The following is a 9,833-nucleotide window of genomic DNA, read 5'->3' on the forward strand; positions in this document are numbered from 1 at the left end:
GTCCCGGTTTAGGTGGTCTTGACTACAACACAGCCTCAAACAAAGCAGGCCCCTGAGCTGTTCTAAAAAGCTGTTGTCAGTCTGAATCTCTGCTAAACCATAAATTCAGTTTGCACTTGATTTTTCTCCCTGACACAAATACTGCAGATTTGTATAATCTGCCAAGATGAATCAAAGTGTTGTATCTGGACATGGAATGTGACAAATGAGAAATGGACATAGAAATTCAGAAATTGTAGTAACTAGCGAAGGTGCTGTCTACTTCAAGGGACACTGATCAATTTTACAAATCCGGTGTATTGGTTTATTCATCATGGGAAGTACAACTCAGCCTGTTAAAACTGGAGATGTGTCTAGCCGATCCTGAAGGTTGGTATTAAGCCTGATCCGGGAATATTTTAATTGGTAGAGGCTAAAATAAAGCTGATCAAAGTCCAATCCTTTCCTAATTGAACTTCATTGAGTTTTGTCCACCTCAGCTTGCTAGTGCTGCAAGCCAGGCTCTAGACTGCAAGTATATGAGTGAAAATGAAAGTGTGTTAATGTAAAAATGATTTGGTGATAACCTGTTCTGATGCTTAGGTTGGCAAAATACACAGATTTGCTATGGTATGCTCCCATGGTTACGACACTGTTATCTCTCCCCTCTCTATCTTATTACCGACCCTCAGTGCAGTTCTTAGTTGCTGTAGTAACCCTTTAGGGTAACTAATACAGGCGTCAATATGCTAAGATCTTACTGTGTAGCTGTGATAATCTGATGTTATATTCAAGAATATTGTTTCCCTGGTCTATAGCTTTAAATATATACTTTCTGTTATTTGTGACAGTATACGTACAGTCAGTTTGACATTTTCTCAAACGTGCACACACACAATCCTACATTCCACATTTAATACGTGGGTCATGAATTAAAGAGAAAAAATGAGAAGCCGCCAAAGACTCAATAATTATACTTTTCTACAAAAGAGAAAAAATAATGAAGTTCACTGGTTTGGCATTTCTCAAAACAAAGTGCTGCATGCTAAAACCATCATAAAATCAATATTATACTTTTTTTTTTAACTTAGTTAAAAGCAGTGGCCTCTAGTTTTTTTTACCTTGATTCCTCGCCTTAGTTAGTGATGTCACACGTCAGCTCCTCTGACTCCTCCATCTTCACCGTCTCTTTCCACTGTGTGCAGTGGAACAAAGCTGAGATGGCAGAGAAACTTATCTTTAAAAAGAAACTGCACAGTGTTGTGGAATAATTTGGTTCACTGTCACAGAGAGCGAATCCTATCTCTCTCACACACACACACACACACACACACACACACACACACACACACACACACACACACACACACACACACACACACACACACACACACACACACACACACACACACACACACACACACACACTTTGGTGTTTACATCATATGGGAAGGTATTTTTTCCCCTCACACTGCCAGGGAACAGGCCCACGCACGGACACACAGACTCTGACTAAGGCCCTAGGACTGCTGGGGGATGGGTGCTGTGTGTGTGTGTGTGTGTGTGTGTGTGTGTGTGTGTGTGTGTGTGTGTGTGTGTGTGTGTGTGTTGTGTGTGTGTGTGGTTATGTATATAATTACGTGTTAAAGTTCGGACATCACTTGGACTGCATCAATGATTTATTTGATCTGAAGTGTATGTGTGGCTTTTGAATTTGTATTTAATTTATGTGTGTGTGTGTGTGTGTGTGTGTGTGTGTGTGTGTGTGTGTGTGTGTGTGTGTGTGTGTGTGTGTGTGTGTGTGTGTGTGTGTGCAGTGCAGTGGTATCAAATCATCCTGGTCAGTGTTGAGCTGTTGTCCAGTTAGTGGAATGCACAGTGGACTGTTTGGCTAATCTGAGACCAAACTACAATGTTAATCAGTTTATGGGGAAATCTGCATATTTCTGTTTGTGTGTGTGTGTGTGTGTGTGTGTGTGTGTGTGTGTGTGTGTGTGTGTGTGTGTGTGTGTGTGTGTGTGTGTTCAAACCATTTGTATGTGTGTTGCTGCTCAGCTCATAAACTGTTAAGTCACTGTAGTGTGATTTCCTTTCAGTTTGGGGTCTGTTGGTGTGTGTATTCGGGTCTGTTAAAAGCTCCCGGTTCTCCCATCCTGCGTTAGATGGCTGATGTTCAACGACAATGCTCAGAGAACACAACAGGCGGCCTATTCAACCCAAGACATAAATAGAGCTCTTCCTCTGCGCTTAAAACTCCGTAGCTCAGCAGCGAGCTAAACACAGACATTTCTGTCGAGAGCTGAAGAAGGCCAACCACCGAATCGCTCCTCTTTCTCCATGACGCCGTGTTTTCCTTTTGCTAAAATAAGAACTGGCACGTACACAGCGTCTGTGGAGACGACCCAGCATCGCTCCTTCTCCTTTCATTCACTGCCTGCCTGTGATTGTCGGTGAGTCTCGGGATGAATCAACAAAGGTCAGGCAGTCGCAGACGGAGGGCAACCATGCGATGGAGTTACCAGTCGCGAGACACTGTGATATTCATTTCCAATAGAAGCCACTCTCAGGGGGACGCAACAGGCTGCAACACTGTGTGTGTGTGTGTGTGTGTGTGTGTGTGTGTGTGTGTGTGTGTGTGTGTGTGTGTGTGTGTGTGTGTGTGTGTGTGTGTGTGTGTGCGCTCCAGCGCATCTTTAAACGGCTCATGTTGCTAAAAACGACATAAAGCACAATAAAGCTGTAAAGTCTTCTCACTTTAAGGAGAAAAGAAGAGGAGGAGTAAACACATTATATAAATCAGATGGTTCTGAGGTCATTTCTGTCTCAACACACAATTATGCATGCCACAAACGCGTGCACACATACACACCATGTATGGCTGCATCCACTTATGACATCACTGTAGCTAGCCAGAAAGACAGTTAGAGAGTCAGAGCGAGCCGAGCTGACGTCATCCCATTCACTCAATGTCAATTACGTAATCACGGGGTCCAACGCCTGCAGGACGGCCATGCTGCGCTAGTGTGTGTGTGTGTTTTTCTTTTTTTGATCGCATGCAGGGCAAAGAACACATAATTGCAATCTCATGTGTGAGAGGAGACATAAAATAAGGCATGCTGATGACATCATTAGCGGGAGGCGGCCTGGCGTTAGCGCGGCGGGGGTGACATGGTGAGAGTGTTGGGGCAGGAGAGGAGGAGACAGAGTGCCGCAAACAGAGGAGTTATGCAACGCGATTCCAACTCAACAGACTAGAAAGAGCCCTTTTTGCCTTTCCTCTCTGTGTACAGTGTGTGTGCGTGTGTGTTTGTGTCTTAAGTGACTTTTTTCTAGCACTTTTACTTGAGGCGAAGAGTGCATTAAAAACACACAAGCACTCAAGCATATGGCTGAAATGCACACACACACACACACACACACACACACACACACACACACACACACACACACACACACACACACACACACACACACACACACACACACACACACACACACACACACACACACACACACACACACACACACACACACACTCTCCCCCCCCCCCCCCCACTTATAAACAAAGCTTCCTAAGGACAGGAAATCCTTCCACCCACGTTCCTGAGTTGCTTGGCAACCAGAGCAGCGTCACCGTGTGCATGCCTCCACCACTCAAAACAACACACACACACACACACACACACATAGACTGAGACACAGACGCAGGCACACAAACTGAAACTCCTTGAACTCTGCTTCTTTAAAAGCACCAAAAGAAACAAACAACAGCTATCCGAGCCAACGCTGAGCAGGCTGATGCTCGCTGCCCTCCCATTCGTCAGCTATGGATCTAAACCAAACATGACATCACCCCTTGTAAACATAAAACACTTTTTCCCCTGTTTATAAAATCTTTTTTTAACACCTGCTGACGTTTTTCTATGCGCGATAGTGCGTGTGTGTAAGCGTGCTCGTGCCCGCCTGTCACTCAGTGCGTATTTATGAGCATGCACTGTGTGTGTGCCACTGAGCGAGGATGCAGCCAGCAATAGCTCAGCACGACTAAGTAGAGAGAGGCTAATTGAGCAGAGGTGCTGCCCATCACTGTGGACAATGAGTCCATTTCACATCAGCAGGAGGCCTATTGAAGACAATTATAACCTGGGGGATACAGAGGAGCATTATTCTTCTCAGCCATTTTGGCCACTTAGGCCGGATATGTTTCCACTGCGATTTAAGACATTGCTTTTAACTCTGTAGTTGTTTTAACACATGAACCCGGACATAAAAGACAAAGGTCACCTACCAACGAATTCAAATGAATGAATTCAAATAAAACTCAGTCATTAATTGACTTTTGTCAAAAAAGGGGAGGACAACAGAGAATGAGTGGCAAAGCAGGAGTTGTTGGTTAGAGGTATGAAATAAGGTCTGTGGTTAACACAATCTGGAGAGGTTGGAATGTTTTGTTCTAAGATATATAAAATACGTCAGTAAATGCTACAAGTGTCTAAATGAGACTACAAATGTCATCACACTGAACACCAGTCCGCCTTTAGCTTAGTGGTTGTGACGTAAATTCATGTGACCGTTGTGCAGTTCCTTAAAACCTAACGGTAGCTTTTCACTTTTGCTGATTGCTCCCTTTAAAAATCATAAATGTGTTATTTTTGTGAAGATTATCTTGCTGCACAAAACGTGGAAATATTGTAAGGTTTGTTTACGACAGAGATTATTTTCTGCATTAACCCAAAATCCAATGGAATAATCCCATTGCCCTTTCTTTGAGGGAAGCGGTGCGATGCTGAATGACCCACAAGGTGAGGCTCAGGTGGGATAGCCAAGCTAGTTCTACCGCTGACAAGCTAATATGCTGGTTTACTGCTGAACGACCAATTTTGGTAGGCTGGTTCCAGACCTCTGATTCACATCTCTCATTGGTTCAGCAATTTAAATTGTAAATAGACTTGGCGCTTTAACACTACATATCCTTTACTAATCCACAGCCATTCATACAGCCTTTGGTAGCAATTTAGGGTTAACTGTTTTGCCAAAAGAGACATCAACATGGAGTGGAGGTCAAACTGCCGATGTTCCCATTGCAAAACAACCCGCTCTAACTCTGAGCAACAGGTCTGCTGTTGTGCAGCGACTAATCAGAGTAGCGTAGGTAGGATTTAGAATGTGGACATACCTCTCTGCCTCCCCTCCGGATCAGCAAACTTTCAGTTGCAGCTTGGACTATACTAGCACCCACCCGCTGTGACTCCCGGTGCACACAGATGGCTCGCGTTAAGTATATGCCGATGCCACATGTGAAGATTATCAGATAGCAGTGTTATTTTGACCAGCTCTCAGTTACAGTTGATTATTTTCATATTCTTGCCCTGCTGTTAGTCTGTAGTTCGTTTTTTTTAATATGACTGTTAATTTAGACTGTATGGAGCCATTAAGTAGCGGTGAAATTCTGCCCCCTATTTGTATTGAGCAAGTGGCTAGGCATTACACATTGCACCTTTGAGTTGCAATGGATACATTAAAAGGAACTTAAAATGATTTTTTTTTTTTTTACTTCATTGGCATTAAGCTGTGCCCTCTTAATAATCTGATATAGTGAGGCTAGTGAAAGGCAAGGCTAACAAAAAGTAGCCTAATAATGATTCAATATTCTTAATTTCGAGTGGCCTTTAGTGAAGTTTTCATGGACTGTTAAATGACAGGTCAATGACTGAAGTTGCGTTAATAATCTTTCTCTTTAGGGGGGTGGACCATGCCTTTAATTAGTTTAACTAAATTAAGCAGGCTTGGTTTCACTGAGAATCAAACCCTTGACAACCACAGTGGCAGCACCAAGACTCACTGTACTGGGACAGAAATGCCTCACTCTGTATGTATAGATGCTGTATCTCACTCTGTATGTATAGATGCTGTATCTCACTCTATATGTATAGATGCTGTATCTCACTCTGTATGTATAGATGCTGTATCTCACTCTGTATGTATAGATGCTGTATCTCACTCTATATGTATAGATGCTGTATCTCACTCTGTATGTATAGATGCTGTATCTCACTCTGTTTGTATAGATGCTGTATCTCACTCTATATGTATAGATGCTGTATCTCACTCTATATGTATAGATGCTGTATCTCACTCTATATGTATAGATGCTGTATCTCACTCTGTTTGTATAGATGCTGTATCTCACTCTGTTTGTATAGATGCTGTATCTCACTCTATATGTATAGATGCTGTATCTCACTCTGTTTGTATAGATGCTGTATCTCACTCTTTATAGATGCTGTATCTCACTCTGTTTGTATAGATGCTGTATCTCACTCTGTATGTATAGATGCTGTATCTCACTCTGTATGTATAGATGCTGTATCTCACTCTGTATGTATAGATGCTGTATCTCACTCTTTATAGATGCTGTATCTCACTCTGTTTGCATAGATGCTGTATCTCACTCTTTATAGATGCTGTATCTCACTCTGTTTGTATAGATGCTGTATCTCTGTGCTGTATCTCACTCTGTATGTATAGATGCTGTATCTCACTCTATATGTATAGATGCTGTATCTCACTCTATATGTATCTCACTCTGTTTGTCTAGCTGCTGTATCTCACTGTTTGTATAGATGCTGTATCTCACTCTATATGTATAGATGTTGTATCTCACTCTTTGTAGATGCTGTATCTTTATATTACTGCAGCTTTGGGAACTCATCGTACTATATGACCTCAAGCCTTTTAGCAGTAACATGCAGAGATACAATGTCAACACTGTACCTTCTGTGTCCTCATCTCACTGAGTAAACATGCCACAAGTCCATCATACCTATGAAACTAAAAGAGTCAGGGTATTATGTAATTTTGCTGATAAGCTGCACTTCTGTAGTGTTTACCTTTCAGAACTGAATGTTCCTCTGCAGTACACTTTTTTCTGACTTTGCGTTTTAAACTCTGCCATATGGCTCATGGGCAACAGCTGACCAGAGCACAGTAGTGGGTTATAGTGCAGCTCCATGCACGGCTAATACAGTCAGAAATATTAAAAGAGCCACTTTTGAGTATTTACGCTGAATAAATCATGCGCTGGCGTCTGTGCTTTTATTCTAAACACAGACGAGTCAGTTCATTCACACATGAATTATAGATCCATTATGGACTGTTGTGGCTGTGTTAAGGGAATCAGACTAACATCAGTTGTTCTGAGAACACTAACCCACTGAGCCATCCATACCGATTATCTGTGTCTAGGGCGGAGTCTGAATTCAATATTCAATTTAAACAATTCAATCTCACATCAGAGCCTCCAATTGGAAAAAAAAACTTCCTGCGTCCAAAGAGCGAACGAAGCGCGGGCTTCCTCTGAGAAACTCCGCTGTCTCCAAAGTGAATAAAAGAAGCAGGCTAACTGAACGTCACACCACGGGGGTGTCCATTGAGAGACAGGGAGAGGTGGAGGGGCGAGAACTCCATTGAGCGCAGCCATGGGGGGGTCAGTATGTGAATGAACGTTTTGGCATGGAGGTGAATTATGAATGAGCAGCACTCCTGGAGAGAGCATGTCAGCCCCCGTCTCCTTCACTCCGTCTCCTCCGCTCTCTTTCCAACTCGTCCTCCTCCTCCTCCTCCTCCTGCTGTCCTAAAATCTCCATCATCCTCTCCTTCCTCTCTCGCGTCTCCGTTTCATCCCTCGCTGCTGGATTAATCTTCTCATCTGCCTTATTCTCGGTCATCTGATCGCTCTTCCTCCCTCCAGCCTCCCCTTAACCCTCCTCCACCTCCTGTCTTCAGACCGGGGGAGGAGGTGTAGACACACACACACACACACACACACACACACACACACACACACACACACACACACACACAGTCTGTCTGAAGAGACGACAGAACATTCTTTCCCTGCACATACATATTTACATAGCCTCAGATTGGTACACACACTCAAACACACACACACACACACACAACAGTAGCAAATGATAATATAAAAGCAAACAGTCCTGCACGTGCAAAGGCAGCCGCGTGCATTATGTGAAACGCTTTCAGGCACTGACACACACACAAGCTCTGTGGCCAGCACAACAGCTGGGAGAAATGTGTGTGTGTGTGTGTGTGTGTGTATTGGTGTGTGTGTAATCCAATGTGCTGCTGCTCAGCCTGTGCCACGCTCTCTCCTCTGTTGCTGTGCGTCTGATCAGATCTGCCTCCCCTCAACCTGTTTGCCGTATATGGCACACACGTGCACACGCATTCTCTCACACTCTCTCTCACACACACACACACACACACACACACACAAAAAAACATGCATCCACAGGAGAAGCTGCTGTATGTATCCAGCCACATTTAGTTTCAACCAAGAAAACTGAAACATCCATTCTGAGCTGCTTTTGCAACCTCCAACCAAAGACTGTGTGTGTTACCTGCTGCATGGAAAACTCTGCTCTCACACACACACAAAAGTGTAGGAAAGGGGTTAAAAGTGGACTCTTAAAAGAGTTATGTTGCTCCTTTCCTCTGGCTCAACTTCAAGGAGCCTACCTGTGTGTGAGTAGATGCATATGTGTGTGTGTGTGTGTGTGTGTGTGTGTGTGTGTGTGTTAGAATGGGATCACGCTGTTCCCTTAAAAGTATCCACTCCTTTAGATCCCTTCACTCCAGTTTGCAGCGGTCAGCTCAGCTCGCTTACACACTTTGGCCCCCTTTATAGCTTGTGGAAAAACAACCCTAAAAACTCTCTCTCTCACACACACACACACACACACACACACACACACACACACACACACACAGTATATATATATAGGCTGCTACACACACATTTGCCCACCCCTCACACTCACTCACTCACTCACACACACACACACACACACACACCTCCATTCTTCCCTTTAAGTGCCGAGCCATGCAGCACATGTCAACACCCCGCACACACACACACACACACACACACACGCACACACACACCTCTGCCGGACCTGCGTTCAGCACATGAAAGCCCCATAAAGTCACCTTAGGTTCCTTCTGTGTTCCAGACGAGCCCTTCTTCACAGTCTCCCGCTCCTCTGTCAGACTTCTATATCTCCTCCTCTCCTTTCCTTTCCTTCCTTCCTTCCGCGCTGTCCGTCCGTCCTTCTCTCTCTCTCTCTCTCTCTCTCTCTCTCTCTCTGTCCCCTCGCTTCTTCTCGTTGCTCGGTCAGTTCCCAGCGTATTTCCCGAGCCCTTCCATATCCGCCCCGCCAGTCGTTTCTACCACCGAGCGTACCTTGACACACACACACACACACACGCACGCGCGCGCGCCCGCACACACAAGCCGCTGCGTTCCTATAGTCTCTCTCTCTCTCCCTCCCTCTCTCTCCCTCTGTTTATCCCTCTCTCTGCGTTCGCTCTCTCTCTCTCCTCTGTCGGAGAAGAGCTCGGCGAGTGTGTGTAAGTGTGTGTTCGTGTAATGCTTGTGTGCGTGGACGTGTGTGTTTTTGTGCGCTCTTGCCTTGCCCCGCTAGCAGCAGAGGACTTCCCCCGGCCCCCCGCCCTGGGTCCTAGCGCTGGATGGGTTCACTGAAAGAATGCCATTGTATACAGAAGGTACAAACAAAGATCGTCTATGGTTTTGACAAGAAGATTCACACATTTTTGAGGCCTTATCCGCATACCATTGCTTTTTATAAACAAAATAAATCAAATCAAATCAATATTATTCAATAGAAGTTTTGTATTTAATAAAAAAAAATAAAAACAAAGATTACCCGAAAGATGAAGAAGAAAAAAAAATGTCTTCAGCAAAGTCTATTTTGGAGTATGCACACACAACACACACACTCCTACCACCAAAATACAATTAAGCAAACTAATAT

The 9,833-nt window shown here is 44.2% G+C and overlaps 1 protein-coding gene across 1 annotated transcript in view; it reads right to left on the reverse strand.

The window, feature by feature from the left end:
- LOC129107408 (forkhead box protein N3-like) overlaps nt 1-9,411 on the reverse strand; it is a 58,759-nt gene extending 49,348 nt beyond the window's left edge. Inside the window, 1 exon segment of the mRNA XM_054618890.1 lies at nt 8,989-9,411. The gene's annotated coding sequence lies outside the window, so the exon portion shown is untranslated.
- Between the last annotated feature and the right edge of the window lie 422 nt (nt 9,412-9,833).

Source organism: Anoplopoma fimbria, chromosome 18, assembly GCF_027596085.1.
Source record: "Anoplopoma fimbria isolate UVic2021 breed Golden Eagle Sablefish chromosome 18, Afim_UVic_2022, whole genome shotgun sequence".
Taxonomy (NCBI): domain Eukaryota; kingdom Metazoa; phylum Chordata; class Actinopteri; order Perciformes; family Anoplopomatidae; genus Anoplopoma; species Anoplopoma fimbria.